Consider the following 21190-nt stretch of genomic DNA (forward strand, 5'->3'; position numbering starts at 1 on the left):
AAAGTGGTGAAAGGGCTATATTGGCAAAGACTCGGGAGATAAACAAAAACGCTGAATGCAGCAGTCTGACACAGACTCTGCATGAGGGCATTAACCAAAATGGCAGGCCTCTGGAAAGGTCTTATGGAGCATGTCCATGCAGGAATGTGGACTTCCTGTCATGCTTGACACGTCTTTAGTTCAGCATGAGATGCTTTTGCCAAACGAACAGATTTGAAGTTCATACTGGCCTTAAAAACGGGTTTTGCTTTATAGAAAAGAAATAAAATGATTTATGAGTTTGTCAAAGAACGGATGTTGCCTTTGAGGGGGAAAATCCTCCTAGTCCCACAGTATCATGAATTGCAAATGAACCAATGAATGATATATATGTGTGTGCATACAAGTGCGCACACATGTATCTTGGTGCTTATCCCCTTTGCTCTCTGATTCTGTGGTCTGGAAGCCAGTTCCACTGTGTCTGTCAATGACGCTGGGAGCAAATTGTAATTATAATGCCTAACAGCCATTCTAGACAAACCAAATCTGTGTTCCATTAAAGTCAAGGAATAGTTAAACAGTATATGTACACACACACACACACACACACACACACACACACACACACACACACACACACACAATTTCCCAACCATAATACGAAACAGCTTTCTCAGTAAGTCTGATGCCCTAGAAGCCAGAAGATTCCACACAGTCTCTTCTGGAATATTGGAAATAGATTCTGATGGTGTCTTAGGCAATCAGCACGAGTTCAGCCTCACGCACAGTTTATCATCTTTGCTGTGGTTTGGACAGCAGCTACGTAGAAGTCTCTGAATGGTAATCGATTTCCTCCCCCAAGACGCCAAGATCCCTGGCCAGCTACCAAGCACACATGCCTTTGGAGGGTCCTTGCGAGGTGTTAAGTGCAGTCACAGAAATGATGGGCATTTCTATCCAAGTAAGAGTTGAGGTGCTGACCTGTGTCCTGAGCTGCTTCTAAAAGAAAAACTGAAGCTGAAGATTATGTCTTGATTAGTTTGCAAACAGGGTTCAGATGTATATTTTTGTAATATATTCTTTGAGATGAAACTGTCATAAATATTCACTTCCTCTACTATCCCAGAGTTCTAAGTACCTGTGCACTCAGGATGTGTTCTGCTGGCAAAAGGTAACTCTTCAAAGAATATTGCAATCAGAAAAACAATAAATACTCTGCCACCGTTCACGCCCTATGGAAAGCTTAGCTTACACTCAATACTGCCATTTTCTTCATCATTTTGCAAGCATGCTTAAAATTACCCCTGGATTTTAAAATGCAACTTAAAAAATATATATCTCTGGGAATTTAACCCATGACCTTATAAATGTCCAGCAAGTATTCTGAACTACAGATCTAGCCTTTCAATTTAAAGTTTATAAACCACATTTTTAAAGACTCTGCCGTTCTTCACTCTGCATGGTCTGTAGAGCAGGGTGCTCAGCAGTCAGTCCATTTCTTCCTGTGTGAAAGCATTGTGCCTAGCCAGGTCAACACAGCTTTCAAACTGTAAGTGAGAATTTATTTATTCTTAATGAATTGTGTGTATTTGTCTGTGACAGTGACATTTGAAGTGATGCTCTCGTATACAGATAACTTGTGGGGATGGCTAAAGCAAGCTAATTACCATGCTATGTTGTATATCTATCATTTACTAATAAAAACAGTACCTACTACTAGTAGTTTTCTTGAAAATGCTAACCCACCTTTAAGTACTTTTTCTGGTTCTTTCAGACACAAAAGCTGTGCTAATGTTCTTGATGCTAAAATTTAATAACCTAGTCACTAAACTCAGGTTCAGCCTGTTATGCCACATTATGACCAAAGCACATGCATTCTCTCAAAGCACAAAGGTGAGTTAAAAAAAAAGCCCAACAGCCTCCATTTTCTCCACCCCATTAAGGGAGCTTGATTTTACCCTGCTGAGGAGCCAGCCTCCTGTTCATTAGGAAACAATTCTCTCAGAGCTACTCTCTACAGGTTGCTTCAGTGTGCTTTGGGACTGTGGGTATGTTAGATAGCTACTGTAAAATATTTGAGATAGTCAACTTTCAAAAATAAAATGTCTATTTTGGTTCATGATTCAGAGGTATTAGTCCTCAGCTGGCCAACTCTATATTGAGTCTGCCTGGAACGTCAGGGTAGAAGTAAGTACATATGGTAAAGGGCACTGCCCTCCTCATGGTGGCCAAGAATCTAAAAGAGAAAAAGTTCCAATAAGCAACTGAAGTCACACTCCCAATGACCTCAGTTACCGCTACCAAGCCACACCATTGAAATTCCCATCACCTCCCTACAGCTTTAATAGCCACAGATATGTTAGTTTGTACAGACACAATAACAATAATGTGTGTGTATGAGTGTGTGTGATGTGTGTGTGTGTGTGTGTGTACATGTGTCAAGCAGTTGTTAAAGTAACCGTTGTCTCACCTTCTAGTTGTTTTTAGATTCTTCATTTTGAACCTACCTCAAAACATCAGCTTGTCATCTACTTAATTCTTCATGTCCATTTCAGGAACTAGAATGTGGTCCACACATCCACCTGAGAAAAGATTTTGTGGTGTACTAGTTCAGATCTCCAAAACTGAAGCCTATGTACCGTGTAAAATTCTTCATTTCTTTTCCCAGGAGTTTAAGTATATTGTCATGTTGGATCAGAGTCACAAACTGTAGCCATTTGCTTGTCAATGAGCCTGTGTTCTGTGTGCTACATGTCATATCAGTAGCCATAAGTATAGATGCCCAGATGGTCAATGAATAGATGGGATGGAGTGTGTTAAGAGGTATGTGTAAGACATGCTGAGAAAGGTGCAGCAAGACCTTAGAAGAAGAAGAATGAAATTAATAGCTTAATAAGGAGGTAGAATTTTTGTCTAAGTGTGTAATATGAAGACAATTTGGAAACATTCAAATTTTCCAAAGATCCAGAACTCTCTCCCCACTGGTTCTCTTACCTGTTATACTCTAGAGAGTCAGTGAAAACAATGGAGCAGGGAGTTGATGAAGAAATCAGCCGGCAAGCACATACATAGAAAAAAAACTAGGTAACCTACATCTTTTTTGCATTAGTTAATGCTGAATTGAAATGAAGCTAATTAAAGTGAATTAACCTTGGCACTCTGTAGTAGTAGCTAGAAATGAGCCCCTACCTTTTGGGGGAAAGATTTGTTTTTATTTTTATTATGTGAATGTGGTTGTGAGGTATCCAGCATAGGCTCTGGGAACAAGATTTGGATCCTCTATAACTACAGTACTCACTCCTAACCTATGAGCCATTCCTCCAGCTCCTTCCTCTATGATTTTATGGTTTCAATCACTGGATTCTCAGTGTGGCAAAATTAGCAACCATGCCTGAGTTGTCTCTATACTGAGACCAATGGTTGACATTAGGACTTTGTAGTGATTAAAAGGGAATTTCCAAAGCTTAAAGTCAACATAGGATGCTCTGTTTCTGCCTGTTAAAGGTATCAAAAAAATCATTTGAAAGTTACCATCCTGCAGCATCTGCAGATATTTTCCTTCATATGTGGCCTCATTTTAATATAGTTTATATGACTACTATTGCATTGAGATATGGGTTACCAGAGCCAAGTGCAGGAAATCATTGAAAATATATAAGACCTTAAATCATAACCACGGAACAGGACTTCATTGAGAATATGCATTTCGAGACAGAATTTGTTCTCCCCCTAAAAAAAACCAAAGAAACAAAAACTAAACTTGCCTTTTAAAGCCATCCCTCCATTTTGGGATATCTAGTCTACCATTGTTAGTGTCCATATCCATAAAATGGAAGAATAGACATGCATAAAATTTAGCATCCTCACTCTAGTCATAGAGATAACACATGACAAGTGAGCATATTTAAACCAGGGGTCTGCAATGCTTCTTTACCAATTGCATTCTATTTGAAAACCTAGGAAGACCCCAGAACAGGTCAAGGCAAAGAACCAATTATGTCTCTTGAAAGAAACATCTCAAACACCTTAAAACATTCTTGAACTTCTAAAGAGATGTAGATACACCTTTAAATATCTAAAACTGTCTTTCATGATACACTCGCTCCGTGGGAAAATAGGCATAGCTCTATAGGGAATTGCTGTCTATTATTCTTCAAGGAGTTTTGTATGGCAAGATTTTATATTATACAACAAGAGCGTCACAGGCTTAGTAAAGTATTTGCATTGCCACAATAACTTATGGTGCCTGAATCATATCCAGGGCTATGATTCCTCACATATCTGGGAAAATTGGTCACATGTTTATGCCATTTTGAGAGTAGCTAGACTGAAACAATTCAGAAGGAAACCTTCTTTTTCTTCACTGACTGGCATACCATGAAGTAAGAAAGCTCTCAATGAGTCCTTTACATGGCTAGAGCAAATGGCTTAGATACCTATTGATAGAGGAGCACAGTAGGGTCACAATGAAATATGCTGGAATGGTGGCAAGGACCCTGGAAGTAGATGGTCCATCATTGATACACAGAGACAGTGAACTCATCCATGCACTGCCCAAATAGCCAGACCTGGGAGCATTGACGTTCAATTATTTAAACATTGAAGTCAGCTTAGTCACGAAGAGGGTTTTCTCTTGGGTTATAACAGAGAAGCTTTAAACCTATTGTCTCCAGGAGGCTAATAATTCACAATCAATTGACCACATTACCCAAAGTAAGCCACAAATTTGATGAAATCCCATGAAAATTCCCTGCTCATGCAGAAATGGGGGGAAATAGATATAAATTCTGAGTAGACAATCCACTGATCAGCACAGTACAAGGGATATATGTGTCCTTGTCCCATATTTAATATTACGAAGTTGGATACATAGGTCATACACAAAGAAATTGCATGTTTATGCCATATGCAAAGATTGACAAAATGTGCACTAAAAATGTAAACTGTAGACCTGAAATCATGAAATTTCTAGAAGGAAAATAAAGGGATTGGAATCACATGCTGCTTGCTGGTCTTGGCTGTGCCTCTTTGGACGTGATAGAAAAGACGCAGCAAAAAAAGATTTAAACGTGAGTAACAGCATCAAACTAAAATGTTTCTGCAAAGTAATGGACAAAACCAACAAAATAAAAAGAAAGCCTACAGAATAGGATGAAATATTTAGAAACCACACACGTAGTGAGGAGTAATATTTAAATATATAAGAAACTCAGACAGCTCAATAGGAAAAAGTAAAACAACATGATATAAGTGCCCAAAAGGCCTGGATAAACATTTTCTCCATAAAGACATACCCCTGATCAACAGAAACATGGAAATATTATTAAAAATCAGGGATATAAAATCAAAACCACAGTAGGATATACCCTTTTAACTGGTGAAATAATTGTTCTCCAAAACCCAAATGGCAATAACTTTCTTGGAAGGTAGAGATAAGGAACCCCTGAATGTAGCTTGTGATTATGTCAGTCTGTATAGCTATAATAGGAAATAGCATGGCAGCTTCTTCCAAAGTTACAAATAGAGCTACAACTGAGAAGCTCTTTTCTGCATGTATATTAAAAGGAAATGAAGTCAATACGACCAAGAGATGACTGCACACCTGAGTTCACTGAAAAGTTATTCACAAGAGTCTAAACATGAACACAAGGCAAGTGTTGACAAATGTTTACAGGAGTATGGAAGCACTCCTGGTGGGATGGTGTTTGCCCCCTAAAGTAGAAGAGCTAACTGTGAGCATGGGTGTCAGTGCATGCTTGTAAACCAAGCACCAGGGAGAATGAGACGGATAGATCACAAGCTTCACGCCAACACTGGGCTACACAGTGAGTTCCAGGCCAGCCTGCATGACTGAAAGTTGAAAGGGGAGGGGAGAATGAAGATTTTGGTGTAAGCATGCAAGTTTTTGCTTAAACAAATCTTAGCTTTAATATATAGCGTGATGATTATGCTTAATAGTAAATGTGGTGGTTTGAATGAGAATGGCCCTCACAGGCTAATGCATCTGAATTGTTGGTCACTACTTGATGGTACTGTTTGGGAAGGATTAGGAGGTGTGGTTGGTGGAGAAGGTGTGTCATTGGGGATGGGCTTTGAGTTTTCAAACTTCCATGCCATTTCCCTCTCCCTCTCCCTCTCCCTCTCCCTCTCCCTCTCCCTCTCCCTCTCCCTCTCCCTCTCCCTCTCCCTCTCCCTCTCCCTCTCCTTCTTTCTCCCCAACCTGCAGATAAAATCCAATTTCTCAGGTGCTGCCCCAGCATCATGTCTGCCTGTCTGCCTGCCTGCTGCCACGTTTCCCTGATTATGATCATGGAGTCTATGGCCCTCTGAAACCACAAGCTCCAAAAATAAATGCTTCTTATATTAGGTGACTTGGTCATGATCTCCTCTCAACAATAAAAAAGTAACTAAGACAACAACTAATGCAGATTTTAAGTTGGTTAAGAGGTAGATTTTATGTATTCTTACCATAGGAGTGGGTAACTGTGGGAGGTAATAGAGAAGGTAACTCATCCATTTGTAGCAGTCACTTCATAAAACATATCAAAGCCACATGTACAAACATACTCTAATCTTGTTAATTGCAGATATACAATGCATATCAGATTACATATATTATAATTGATATGATGTTTTATATAATTAATATTATGTGTAACATTACATACTATACATAGTTAATATATCATATAGCTGATATGTATGTAACATTAAATATACTACATACAATAATACATTTAGCATTGTATATTATATATAATATGCAACTTATTATACAATGCTTTGATATGTCAGAATGTAGACAGTGGGGCTGCCTAAGCCAATTATCACAGCCCATTCTTAGGTTAAGAAAACTGATTCATGCTCAGTCACAGATGAACATGCTTTGTGTGAAGCAAGCATGATAACCCTGTTTTGATTCTTTGGTGTTGTTATTGTTTTATTTTTTGTGAATGATTTATTCAGAGTTGAGTAAGCAAGCCATTTATGGCCAATATGACGTAAGAAGTCCCTGGGAAGCTCCATGAAAAGGATCACCCACGTCCGTCCATCCATGCAGCACGCAGAGGAAGAGTGTCACCTTGCCCGTCAGCATTGCTTCCTCCTGAGTTTTGAAGTGTTCTGTAAGAACACAATGATTAGAGCCACATCAGCCATGTGGTGACAATGGGAAATAAATTGCCAGCTTGTTAAAGATGATACAGACAAAGGATCAAAGGGATCTGCGTCCTTGGTGGCATTGTTTAGCTGTAGATCAAAGCTGGGGCCTCACACCTCTAAACAGCCTACTGGCCTAGCAGTAAATCACTTTGAAATCTGAGCCATTTTGCTGTTGTTAATTTATGCTATAGTTATATTTGACTTTATTTTAAAAATAAACGGAAATGCTCATTGATAGCAAAAACTTTGAAAAAGAATTCATTCATTTTTGGAAGACTTTTTTCCTTCTTATCTCAGGAGCTTCTCCATTCGTCATCTTGGAACTCCTTTTCCAAGATCAGTGGAGGCCTGATCACAGGACTCAGCAAATGCATGAAGCAGATGTACACACACACACACACACACACACACACACACACACACCATGGTGGTTTGATGCCAAAGGAATGATGCTAGCATGAGCCACGTGCTTTCCCAGATTCCAAGGGCTGTACAGAGCATAGAAAACTTGAAAACAGAACTAAAACCACTGTCGTCTTTATTATCATTGTGGAGTAGAAATTCTAAACAAACAAAATCTAGGATAAAATAATCTGTGTTATTATTCGTGTAAGTTCTCAACAATCACCCTGGTTATCATTGAGTTTTTAATAATAAATAGGCAAGCTTTAAATAAATACATTTTTCAGCATATTCTTTTAAAAAAAGGTCACATCATATACAGAAGTTAATTCTGAGAATTAACTTCAGTCACCAACATGCACATACTCAGCTATGGGTACTCCTGCTAAGTAAGACATTATGACAGGCGGAGCCCTGTTAGCTGGCTTCAAGTGTGGCTCAGGTCCCAGGACTTGTTGTATACAACAGGGGATGGTACACAAAAGTGATAGCCCAGTGACGATCAAAGAACAGAATTAAAGACAGCTCATTTCTGTCACTACATGACTACCTAAATAATTATTTCAGATTTCAATTTTAAAACAATGAGTCAGAGTGAAAGTACTGAATGTCATAAGGTTGAATTTTTAAAAGATTTGTTTAGTGCATATAAGTGTATTACCTGCATGTAAGTGTGTGTGTGCCACTTACAGCCTAGTGCCTGAATTCGTTAGAAGAGGACATTAGGTACCCTGGAACAGAAGTTACAGGTGACCATGAGCCACCATATGGGTGCTAGGAGCCAAACCCAGACCTTCTATATGAAGTGGTATTAACCACTGAGCCATTTCTTCAGCTCCTATTAGGTACAAATTTTAGTTCATAAGCACGACATTCTGAACTTGAGTTGTCTAACGCAACACTGTTTTGTATAATGCTAATAAACTTCAAAAATTCCTATATACAAGTAAGATTGGAATCAGCGCCATAAAAATGCAGTAAAATGACAGCCTTTAAAATTTGTCCTCAAAATTCAGCATAGAGAAACTGTTGAGAGGCTCCTAGCTATTCTAGAACATAATGTGAAATATTTGCATTTCCAGTCAACACTAAGGGAAATAATAAAGGATTTTGGGCCTACGCTGCCAGGAAAAATCAAAAGCATATGGAATCCTCAGTTGTCCCATATTGTGACAAAGAACTAACTGGATATTTTCTTGTTCTTAAGCCATAAGTCAAATAGTGTTAATATTAGCTACCATAAAGATCTTTTTTTCCTGGTTTTTAAATAAATTTAACAAGATATGGTAGATGTGTTTGGTATGTATTCCTAGTAAAGGTGGTTTGGTAGGGAAATCCTTTAAAGCTTGGGGAAAAAAATCTTTGAAATCCAAAGTATTTGATTGCAAAGGAACAAAGACATGGCCAGGACTACAATCTCTAGGCTTAATTGTGAAATAATAAATTTCAGGATTTTGTGAATCTGGAAAATGCAACCACAGATTAATAGTTTCGTGTATTTGTTGATATTTTTGGAAGAAAAGTTTCTAAATTAGAATGAATAAAATACCTAAGTCTTGATCAACCATGAGGGGTAGATTGAAAAGTTGAGCTATCTATCAAATTAAGTGGGCATAGAAAACCAAGTTTGATGAAGTCATTGACCCATATGTCAAGGATTCAAGTTATTAATAAACTGTCATATTATCTACCAACACAAGACTTTCCTTTGCCAAAAATATTCATCAACATACAAAATTAATCTATTTATTGTTTCGCTTGTTTTGCAAAGTAATATTTCACTTGTGTGCCCTTGGAAAAATATTTCCTGTCTGCATTTCTTTTGCTCTCTGAATTATTCACCCACTTTCCATATGTGTCACATGTGAAGATCATTGTGTATCACATAGAAGACAGAGTCTCACTATGAGCACATTGTCTCTGTGTCTCAAAATCTTTACTTCCCACAGCTGTGGGGTAGAAAAGAAACCCAGGACTCAGCAAAGGTAGATATCCAAGGCCCAAAAGCAAAGAACTCTACAGAAAGTCTTCCTCTTGTCTTCAGGAGAATGTCATTCTTAGAAGCCAGAGATCCCAACTCAGCCCAAGCAAGGGCAACGTTAACATTCAGTTGTTAGAAAGAAGAGTGTGGTCAACTCCATGGATAATCACAAATTCTACTCTATCCAGACTCGCTTGCTTCACCAAAACAATTTTCCCACTAAAAAATAAATATCAACTGTGAAACAGCCTCTTCATGTAAGCAAAAGCATTATCTAATCCCCATTTATTATGATTCATGCATATACAATGTACTTGATTATACTTTTTGGTCATGTTACATTTCTAGTAAAGTTTATTAAAAACAGAATGTTTGGGGAGATGTAAATGGAGTCACTACAAAAATCCACAGTAAAGCTTATACCCTCAGCCTTGCTTCCCCAGTTAATATCAAGCTTGAAGATACAACAGGAAAGGCGCAGGCCTCTTCTCAGCTGTGTTACACTGTATTCTGTTTCTATGAGAGCACATAACAAGAAGATGAAGTCATGAAGCACCCTAAGAGGTGCTAATAACTCAGCGAGGCATGAGAACCTGCTGAAAATACCTTCAGTCACAGAAAATATGGCAAAGGGGAATAGTAGGAATTGGGAGTAAAGGAAAGTTGAGCTGCAGAATCATGGGTAAACAAGTTGTGTTGTGTTTGAAGATGTGCATGTAATACATATATATTATATATGTGTGTGTATGCATTATTACAGTGTCATCAACTGCAAGTTAATTTGTTCAGGGTTGGTCTCCTTTACATATGCCTCTCTCTCTCTCTCTCTCTCTCTCTCTTCCCCTCGCTCTTGTAAACTTTCACAACTAAATAATTTTGCCCATCATTTTTTATTATTTTCATTTTTCTCTACCTTATCAAATTTATCTGTCAGTTATTGCAATCATTGGGTGCCAAGGAGTTTATCCAGCTCATCTGTTTTGGATTTTAGGGTGTGCTTGTCATGCAGGAGTTACTGCTTCTGCTCTGCTATGAAGGGAAATGTGAGTTTGAACCATCAGTATAATTCCTAAGGAGGATGGAAGGCTAAGCTGCTGGAGCATTCTCCACTCCTTCAGTGATAGCACTCTCATTAATTTGATTCACACTTGGGAATATATATATATATATGCATACATTTGATGGATTTTCACTGGGAAAGCAGTAATCCAAGCCTGGCTGCAAGCTTCCGAGCCTAGTTGACTAATCAAGAAGAGATATGGTGCATGTAAAGTCATAACTACAAATTGAATCCTGAGATTGTTTGAAGGAAAAAAGATCAAGAGAAGGAGGAGGAGGAGAAGGAAAAAGAAAAATGAAGAACAGGAGGAAGAAAAGGAAGAGAAGGATGAGAAAGAGTAAGAGGAGGAGAAGAAGGAACCAAAAGAAAGTTTCTGGGGACCTCACACTCCAGACATGAGTCTTTGGGAGACTCCAAGGCATCAAGTGAGGAAAGTCCTTCCATGAAAGAGGCTGAAAGACACACTCTGTAGGACATGCTGACCAGGCATAGAATGTGACCCAGAGTGCAAGAGAACGCCATGTTCCAACTCAAACACAAAAGTGATGTGGCTTGGATTTGAGTTAGGGTCAATAAACTGCAAAAAGAATTTGAGATAATTTAAGTTTTAAAACTGTGTTTTAAACTTGAAATTACTTGGGAGACAAGAACAGAATCAATTGAAAGCCTCAGGACAAAGCAGGATCCTCATTTATACACCCCATTCATAGTCTTCAAAAGAGTCTGATAATTATTATGGAAGTCTTGAACCTTTACCATTTCCATTTATACCAAGTTTCTTTTTTAATTCACCTACATTTCTAGGTTGAAAAGTTCCCTACTGTTTTTCCCCATCACTGGGTGGTAACTTTGGGTTTGTGTATTTCCTTCTCACTCAATCCAAGTCAACAAGCCAAGGAGAGATGGCCTATTTGCTTTTCAAACAAGCAACCTATTGGTTTTTGAGATCTAAGAGCTTTGAAATAATTTACAAGATTGGAAATGACTTCTCAGTATTAGTGTTTCTTCATCTTCTTGGCTATTTGCATGCCACGGTTAGATTAATTTTAGAGCAATGGACACAGCAAAAATGTGTGTGTGATGTAAATGGTCACATATTTTGTTTGGATGTGTTTTGTATAGTAATGTGTATAATTGTCCATACACCTGTGCATTCTTCACACAAGGAAAATAGAATATTAATATTTCTCCTATTAAGTAATAATGGGCACAAGTTCTAAATCTCATCTTGATATGTATGATGTAGAAGTCATTTCTGCAATTGAGTTGGCATTTGGTAGAGTTTCTAAATAGAAAGAGAACAGGACTGATGAGTTTCCTCGGTCAGTTCGCAACATGTTTGCCACACAAACATGAGAACATGTTCTACCCCCAGAATCCATTTTTAAAAATACCATGTCACAGTGGGATGCACCCGTAGCAGAGACTGGGAGTGGGAGACAAGCAGATCCCTAAGGATTGCTGGCCAGCTGCTACCAAATCAGTGAATTTCATGTAAAAACAAAAGACTCCCCGCCCCTCCCCAAACTAGAGAATCAATATGGACCCAAACTAGGAAGGACACCCAAAATTGACCTCTGACCTACCTAACTACATATGTGCACATGGACATATACACACCCTCACTTGCACACATGAACATGTCTACACACACACACACACACACACACACACACACACACACACACACTCACACACGAGGATGGCCTTGATTGTGCTGTTTCCATGGTCTGTAACAGAGAAGAATATATCTCTTTTAAATTCAGTAAATGCACATCTGCAGTGCTCTCAACTTTAACCGTGTTATAAAAACAACTTCAGGGAACTTTAAACAAAAATGAATGATGCCGGGGTTGGAGATTTAGCTCAGTGGTAGAGCGCTTGCCTAGCACTGGGTTCGGTCCCCAGCTCCGAAAAAAAAAAAAGGGAAAAAAAATGAATGAGGCCATAGAAACTGTTCAAGGAGAGCCAGAATGATCTCCATAAAATTGAACAAATATCAAATAATTGTGTGGAAAACCTCAAACCTCATTGTCCCAGGGATTTCTGGTGTAAAATCAAAATATAAATGGCCCTGGGCAGGTGAGAGCTAGATAGTTGTTTCTAGCTCATAAAGATTGCTTTCAAAACTAACTTTTCCAGGCTTATCGCATCCTTCAAAGAGAATGAAGGAACGCATCTTTCATGTACTTTGGCTTCTGCAAGCTTAGTGAGAGGGACCAAGAGAGGTGTAATGGCTCTAGCTCTTGGAAAAATAATTATGTGGAAAGGCGAAGATTTCAGGGACTCATTTACTAAGCTGCTGTCGGACTGCTTATCTAGAGAGGATGAAGAACATAGATTTATTTTTTTCCAGAAAAACCAGAAAGGGGAAACCTGATTTGAGGAACTGCCTCCAGCTGGCTAGGTTGTAAACAAGTCTGTGGCGGCATTTTCCTGATTAGTGATTGGTGTGTGCATTTGGGAGTGGCGAGTAAGGGGTGTTACATGCCAACATTTAGACAGGTGGTCCTGGGTTGCATAGGAATGCAAGTTGAGCAAGCTACAGGGGCAAGAAACTAAGCAGAGTTTCTCCATGGGCTCTCCTTGTGAGTGCTGCCCTGATTTCCCTGGATAATAGACTCTAAACCGTAAGGTGGAAGAACCAACCTTTGCTCCCCAAGTTGTTTTGGTCAGAGTTTTATCCAGCAATGGACAATGCAAAGTCTCTCCTTGACACTTTGTATTTTAATTATGTACTATTTGTTTCCCAAGTGCAGTGAAAGAGAAAGCCACCTATCTGGAGAGGGTCAAGCACAAGAGCCTGTGTACAGCAGGCCAGGGATAGAAAATACTCCTGTTTGTGTAGGTAGGTGGATGGAAGGATAGATGGACAAATGAGTCACACACAAACAAAATCTCTTGCGTTCCTTAACAGTGCCGTCATGGTATTTGTAAGGAGAAGAATGGAGCTTTATTTAGTGCATGCTCCAGCCTCAGTTGGCATTGTTTCTTCAGTCCCTGTGACGTTGCTGGGAGGTAGATATCATTCCCCTCACTGAGGAGATAAAGAAGCAAGTCTCAGCGATGGCGCTTGATTTGCCAAGGCTCATGTGAAAGAGGCTGGCAAGGCCCTGTAACATCAAAGACTGTGATGAGTGGGGAAGAGATAGGAATTTCAGTCCTGGTCACATGATCTGTTTGGGGATTCTGCTCTGCCAAATTACTTTGAAGCGTTTTTTTTTTGTTGTTGTTGGTTTTTTTTTTTTTTAAGAAAAGCATTTAAAAGTGGGTGACATTTCCAATGTTTTTTGAAATTGGAGAAGATGAATTGCCAAGCCATAAACAAGCAGCGGCTCTGTCTTATGAGCAAGTGGATTAACTTGGAGCACATAGGCGGTCCTTCCTCACACATGGATCCTGCCTCTTTCCAGAGCCTCCCAGCAGTTGGTGCTGCTCACACATGCTGCCAACTGCCTGTGTGTTTCAAACCTCATATCTCAGATGGTGACACAGCCAAAAAGTAAAAATTGTGAAAGAGTTTTAACGGCCCACAGATCTCATGAAAACCGAATAGATAGTTTCCTAAATGCATTTTATTTTTCTTTAAATATAAAATTCGGGGAGGCAGAAACTCTGTCTTTTCTATTCTTTCTAAAGTGCAAGACCCTTAGGACTACGTGTTCAATAATCATTTGTCAAATGGGCAGGGTTTAGCACAATTGCATTTAAGTGCAGGTACTCTGGTTACATTGGTAGGGACCACCAAACACTACACGAAATGCAACCTCACACTGCTGAATCTGGCTTTCTTTAGGGAAGTTGAGAAGTCTCCCAGGGGAAAAGTCAAAGAAGTGTGAGCACAAACACACAACACAACAAGCTAGCAAGCAGAACTGGGCCACCAGCATTTAAAGCCCCTTGGATCAGGCCCAAAGCTGAAGAAGTCACTAGAATGAGCCCTTTAACAAATGGCATGAGTCATACCAAACATTGGTGACATTCAAAACAAAGATGGAAACTGTCTTCGTGTGACATGTCTGTATGCTCAGTGGCTAGCAATTTTCTGGAACTTCCTCCTGAGTAGAGTGTGAAGCCAAATGCAGGCTCAGAGAGGAAGGTGTGTCATGACCTCTTTGTGACATCTCCTGGCCAAAATCCTATGGTGTCAGAGACCCCCATGATGTGTCCCATGAATTCACACAAGACTTTAATGTCCAAAGTTATATGTTAACATCATAAAGAGGGTAGAAATTTAGTCCAGTGTGTTTGGGGTGGGCTCTCTGAGGACTGATTGGGGTTAGATGAGGTCACTGAAGCCGATCCCTCACAATGGGTCTCAGAGCCTTTAAAAGGAATAAGACCGCAAGTCACATACTGACTTCCTGTCTCTTGCTGTGTAGTGTCACATGCTGCCCTGGTATAATGTTAGTTAAAAAACAAACAAACAACAAAAAATCAGATTACAAGATGTGGTTTCTTTCTGAAGCCTGCATTGTCAGAACTGCATATTAAATAAACTTCTCAGGGACAGCAGGATGGCTCAGTGATTAAGGACACTCAGCACCAAGCCTGATGACTTGAGTTAGATCTCTGGGGTCTCCATATAATAGAAGAAGAGAATCAACTCCACAAAGTTGTCCTCTGACATCCACAGTGTACAATGTTTAATTAATTAGTTAATTAATTAACTAATGCAGTAAGAATTTAGAACTAAACCTCTTATGAAGTTATGCCTTAGATATTTTCTGATAGGAAGGAAAACCTGACTAATAGTAAGAACAGTCAGAGGTCTGGTATTAATATATTTTCCATGTTTACATTTGAAAATAACAAAAAAATGACGATACCTTTAAAAAATAGTTTGATCCTCCTGACTCATGTATCCAGTTAAAGATCTTAGTGAAGAAGGGCTCGGTTTCTATAACTGAGAATATATGTACATGTGGGTTTAAATATAGATGTACATGATGTCTGGCTTCTGGTATTCTCACAATTGTGCCAACATTTACATATATACATACATACATGCAATGTACATAGATGTCTCAGTATCAGAAATAACATAGATGAAAGGCTTAATCACTTATATTAATTGATAATGACATGCAGATGGTCAAAGTTTTGGGTTCCAAAATATTATCCAATGAACATTCATGCATTACTGTATATTTACAAGCACATACATGCAGACACAGACACACACAGGGAGAGAGGGGGGAGACAGAGACAGAGACAGACAGACAGAGACAGACAGACAGACAGACAGAGGCAGAAGCGGAACTGGCTAACTCATGAGAGATGTTCAAGGTACCAGAATGAGGGTCAGATCATGGAGAAGTCTAAAGTGATATGGGCACAGCTATGAGCACTCTGAGGTCCAGGTCACAAGCAGCACACCAGGAAGAGCAGCAGCCATACCATCCTCTTATTCTCATACCCAGAGCTCTGGTAGCTGAGCCCTGAGGCAAACAGTGCTGAGTACCAGAGCAACATTCCATAGAGGAAAGGCAGTTGCTGTGATGGAGCTGTGGGGGTGTCTTTACATTTGACTACTTTACATTTAGTACATTTCTGCTTTATACTTTATGCTAGGTATAAAATGAAGGTAGATGTTTAATGATGCATACTTTCATCACAAAGCTGCCTCACAGTTACATAACGTAAGCATTCATAGCTTTTTCTGTTGCTGTGATAAGCGATGGATGAAAGGGTTTGGCTTATGGTTCTAGATGAGGAAGACTCATCAAAATGCAGTATAGCAGGCAGTCATGGCTGGCTGGAGCAGGAAGCTAAACGTTTACATCTCAACCTCAGAAATGAAGCAGAGCGAGCCAACTGGGAGTGGAACAAGCCTACAAACTCATAAGCCTACCCCAGAGATGTAATTCCTCCAGCAAGGTTGTACTGCCTCCCCAAACAGTGACATTTACTGGTGACCAAGTGTCCCACACCTAAGCTGCTGGGGGACATTTCTCCTTCAAATCAGCACATCTAAAAAAGAAACACTATTAAACTGCCGTCCCCTCTAGGAGTCAACTTGTGCCTGAGAAGAATTCATAAACTACTGAATGCTCAGAACTATTCTTATGGAACTAACCTTTGCATAACAGAGATAGGATTTTAAAAAGAGTAAATTATTCCATATATAACTACGTGACTCTTAAATCCTTACTTGTTTGAGCAAGTGTGTCCATTGTTTTAGGACATAGGACATGAAAGAATTTCACTAATAGACAAAATGAGTCAACATTGCTATTAAATACACATTGTTTCCTTATCAAAAGCTTCTGTGACTTTGATAGTTTGTTAGTCAGATTAAATAATAATAATAATAATAATAATAATAATAATAATAATAATAATAAAGACCTATCTTCTTAGTTTATATAGGTGATTTGCTGAAGGTTTTACCCATCAGGTAGATGTGAAAACTTAGAAGAAACACTCCAAATCATCCCCTCCCAGCTAGCAACAGCATTCGTTTGTCTACAGTAATTGCCTGATGTTTGTTTATCCTGGAATTTCCAGTAGGAGAGTCTCAAGATTTTGAAAATAGGATGAACACTCATATTCACCACAAACAATCATTGCCTAGCCATTCTAGCTGCAATCTAAAGCTATGATGGCTGCCTGCTAAATGATTTGAATAGTCAAGGAAAACAACTAGGACTCGTATATAGAAGTGTCTCCAGGATGACTGTGTATCCAGCTGCACAAGGCTCGGGTTAAGATTGACAACCTTCTTGAGTACACACCATAGAGACCGAGTGACATTTGACAGTACAGCACTGGACATGGTGCATATTCATAGGCTTGACCTCCAACATGGACTTGAAATGTCACTCCAAGGTCCTCCCCAGTGCAGGCTTGCCAAGATGGCTACCGCTTCAACCCACTTCACACACACTGACTCTTGTCCCATAAATCACAAAAGCAATCTTTCTGTTTACCTCCATTTGCAAACCCGGTGATGGCCTTGCAGCCTTAGCTTGTGGTGGCACTATCCAGGGACCTCTGTGGGTTTTTCCCCTGATTTTAATGTTAGTGTGAGTCGGACGGGTGGGTGGTCGCAAGCAAGTCATGGAGAGTGCTACTCGTCATTTTCTTTACAGTCATGGGTGGGAGCATCAACCCTTCTGCTGGATGATGTGACAAAAGAAGGCTTCCAAATTCTTCAGTTACCAACTCATTCTTCCTTCATGCCTGAGGAGAGCCCCCTCTCTCCTTCTTTTGTATTTCAGAACAAATCATTCTCTCGCTCTCTGTCTGTCTGTCTCTCTGTCTCTCTCTCTCTCTCCCTCTTCTCTCTCCACATTTCCTCATTATGCAAACTAGCTTTGTAGGTAAATGACACTTTCCCACTAAGAGTTAGTTCCTTCAAAGCAAGGTTTTCCCCTGATTAATGAAGTTTCATAACCTTAATAAACTGTTTATGGCCAGACATGATAGTGCACATCTGTAATCCCAGCTCTTACAAGCCTGAAAGGTCACTAAGTTTGAAGCCAGACTCGGGTGTAGACATGCATGCTATGTACTCACTTATAAGTGGATATTAGCCATAAAGTACAGGATACCCACACTACAATCCACAGACCCAGAGAAGCTAAATAATGAGGGCCCAAGGGAGGATGGTTGACTCTCACTCAGAAGGGGAAATAAAGTGGTCATCAGAGGTAGAAGGAGGGAGGGAACTGGGTAAGAGAGGGTATGGGGAGGGGAGTGGTGGGGCATAAAGTATGGGTACAACCAGAAAGAGAGGACCAGGAGAGGGAATGGAAATTGGCAGCTGGGGGCATCCCTAGGATCTGCCAGAGACCCGGATATGAATACTCCAAAGAGTCTGTGAGGATGACTCTACCTCAGACTCCTAGCAGTGGAGGATATAGAACCTGAAGTGAACACCTTCTGTAGCCATTCAGGACTCCCGGTGAAGAGATAAGGACACCAACCCACCCACAAAACCTTCAACCCAAAATTTGTCCTGCCCACAAGATGTGCAGGGACAAAGATGACGCAAAGAACGAGGGAGTGGCTAACCAACAACTGGCCCAGCCTGAGACATGTTTTTATATTATACCAACAGCCCTTTTTCTTTCTTAGTGTTGCTTTATAGTAAGACGTATAATAAGTTTTTTTTTTCAATATTGTGCTGATGAAGCTAGATCTTTATCCTTATTTTGGAAACTGAGAGGGTAGACTGAGTCAGCTCAGGTCTGGGTCTCCACACACTGGTTTTTAGTTTACAAACAATAACAAGGCTCGGTGAGGATGAAGTACATGCCTCTAGTGCTGTCACTAAAACCTCGAGCTCCTTCCTTCAGAGTAATGCTTTCCACAGTCCCACTGCTAAACCTGTTACCTACGTAAGACCCTTTCATCATCCTCACGATCTTCACCTCAAACCTTCACTTTCCCTGGCGTGGAAAGAAACATCTTCCCATTGTACATAAATATTCTCTTGGCTTGGCTCCACATCCACAGAAGAACTCAGAAACGATGCATTTGTTAGAGTTGAAATGTAGTGAGTTATCAAGGGGCAGCCCATTCTTAAAACCCTGTGTATTTCAACCTAATACTAAAACAGGTAAGAGATGTAGGCCTGGTTTTCTACATGAAAAAATCCCTTTCTAATTCAGGGAGGCAGATGCTTGACTACGTACCCACAGTGCACAGACAAATCTAATGAGCGTTGCAGTTTAGAAAGCATCTCAGACATAATAAAAATGGTACTCAGTGAAGCTTCCCCTCTCATATGTGGTAAAACCTAAAAACCATCTTTGACATAATAAGTACAGAGCACAGTAGAATTTACACATAATTCCTGCCTTTATTTCTCTTTGAAGAAAATGAGTGTTTTAAAATGCTTTTAATAGAGATTAATGTAGTCATTGGCTTTACTATGAGGTGAGCATTTTCTTTAAAGAGGAACACGTACCCCCATGCAAAGGAAAGACACAGTCAGACGTGCACACACACACACACACACACACACACACACACACTGACACTAGCTTGTTTTTGGTTTTGGTTTTTCCCTGAAGGGAAGAGAACTCTTTATCCCTTTCCATTTCTGTGATCTCTGGAGGAGCCTCTTTTGACTGCAGACTTTTCCAGTTGTGATAGTGTGACGATGTCACCTGTCACCTTCCTCTTCGGGTTTTGTGAATTTAGATTAACCTGTGCAGCCACTGGAAGCTGCTGAACATGGCAATCCTTTAGAAAATTGTTCGAGTGGTAGTGACACCTTAATTGAGCACCTACTCTGCGGGAGCTGCCTATATTCATTTACTGTCATGATAGTGCCAGCTAATTAATTCATCCCCACAAAAATCTGTCCCCAGCAGTCCCCCAGCACTTCACACATTCCTCTAGGCCAATGATTAATGATTTAAAATTTTGCTCTTCAACGAATTCTTCTGGTGGCATTAACACCTTCTCTTTTGTTGTACCTTCAGACACGTTTTCTGAAATTAACTCCTATTGCCAAAGCACAAATTAAATTCCAGCAAAAACTCAAGCTGCAGTAAATCAACCCAGACTTCAAGAATGATTTCATAAATCACACAGAATGGTATCCTCTTTGTCATAAAGAAATTTCCATATATTAGAGAGATCATTTCAAAAGTGAATAATTTATGGTTGAAATAGGCCTTAAGTTGCCATTTGAAAGCCTTTCTCAGTGTAATTAGCATAGCGATCTGGAGAAGGTCCCAGTTTATGCTTAGCAATGTCTCTAAAGGGCATCACTTCTAGAAACTCTGCTGTGTTGCTGGTCATGCCCCCCCCCCCCACACCCTTCCTCTGCATATGCGCCCACATACTTTATCACTGCAGGAAGTTGTAACAATTCCTTTCCTCCTCAAATATATCTTTCTACATCTTCTTTTCATTGCTGTGCTAAGAATTTTGTGAGAAAGCTGAATAAACACTCCAGATCATTATAATTTGTCTCACATAAACCTTTCAGTTGTAGACACTGGTTACTTCTTACAAGCCAGCTTGTGTGCTGATCATTGTATCAGGTTATTTGGGTCTGAGAATGCTAAGGATTTCCATTGACTTTTCTCTTTCAGTCCTCACACAACTTGGTGTGGTAGGTAGCTATTCTATCATCATATTGTAAGAAGAGATCTTCGACCTGGAGAGTCTAAGGAACTAAGCAAAGCTCTGACAATAAGGGAGCCAAGACATGAGGTCAGCAGCGGGATGCAGGAGCCATGATTTTACCTCAGCTTCATCTAGTCTCCAATGTCAAAACCATGTACATAGAGGGATATCTACTGTGATAAACACTGCTGTGGCATGTGCAAGCATGTACCTGTGTCTGGCTTTATACAAAACAAAACTATTATGGAATACATCCTGTATATTATATGTGTATGTGATAGAATATTGGTTTTCAGAGGCAAGATCTTGTGATGTAGCCTAAATCAGCCTCAAATTAAGTATTTCCATACCAAAATCTGGGGTTATAGGCAGGTACTGCATCATCTGGCAAGCACACATATTTCTAATTTTTAAAAAGGATATAGATTTAGCTATCCTTTCCCATTACCAAATGAACATTAGCGAACTGAGTGCCAGTCTGAGATCATTGGCTCAAGTAATGCTGTTTGAGTCACTGA

General features: G+C 39.8%; 1 long non-coding RNA gene across 1 annotated transcript in view; it reads right to left on the minus strand.

Moving 5' to 3' along the window:
- Positions 1-6912: 6912 nt before the first annotated feature.
- The window catches only part of LOC134478981 (uncharacterized), a 40753-nt gene continuing 26475 nt past the window's right edge, over positions 6913-21190 (minus strand). The window contains exon 4 of the long non-coding RNA XR_015620236.1: positions 6913-7101. This is a non-coding gene — a long non-coding RNA (uncharacterized LOC134478981). The remainder of the gene's footprint in view (positions 7102-21190) is intronic.

The sequence above is a fragment of the Rattus norvegicus genome, chromosome 5, assembly GCF_021556685.1.
Source record: "Rattus norvegicus strain SHRSP/BbbUtx chromosome 5, alternate assembly SHRSP_T2T, whole genome shotgun sequence".
NCBI classification, from domain to species: Eukaryota; Metazoa; Chordata; class Mammalia; order Rodentia; family Muridae; genus Rattus; species Rattus norvegicus.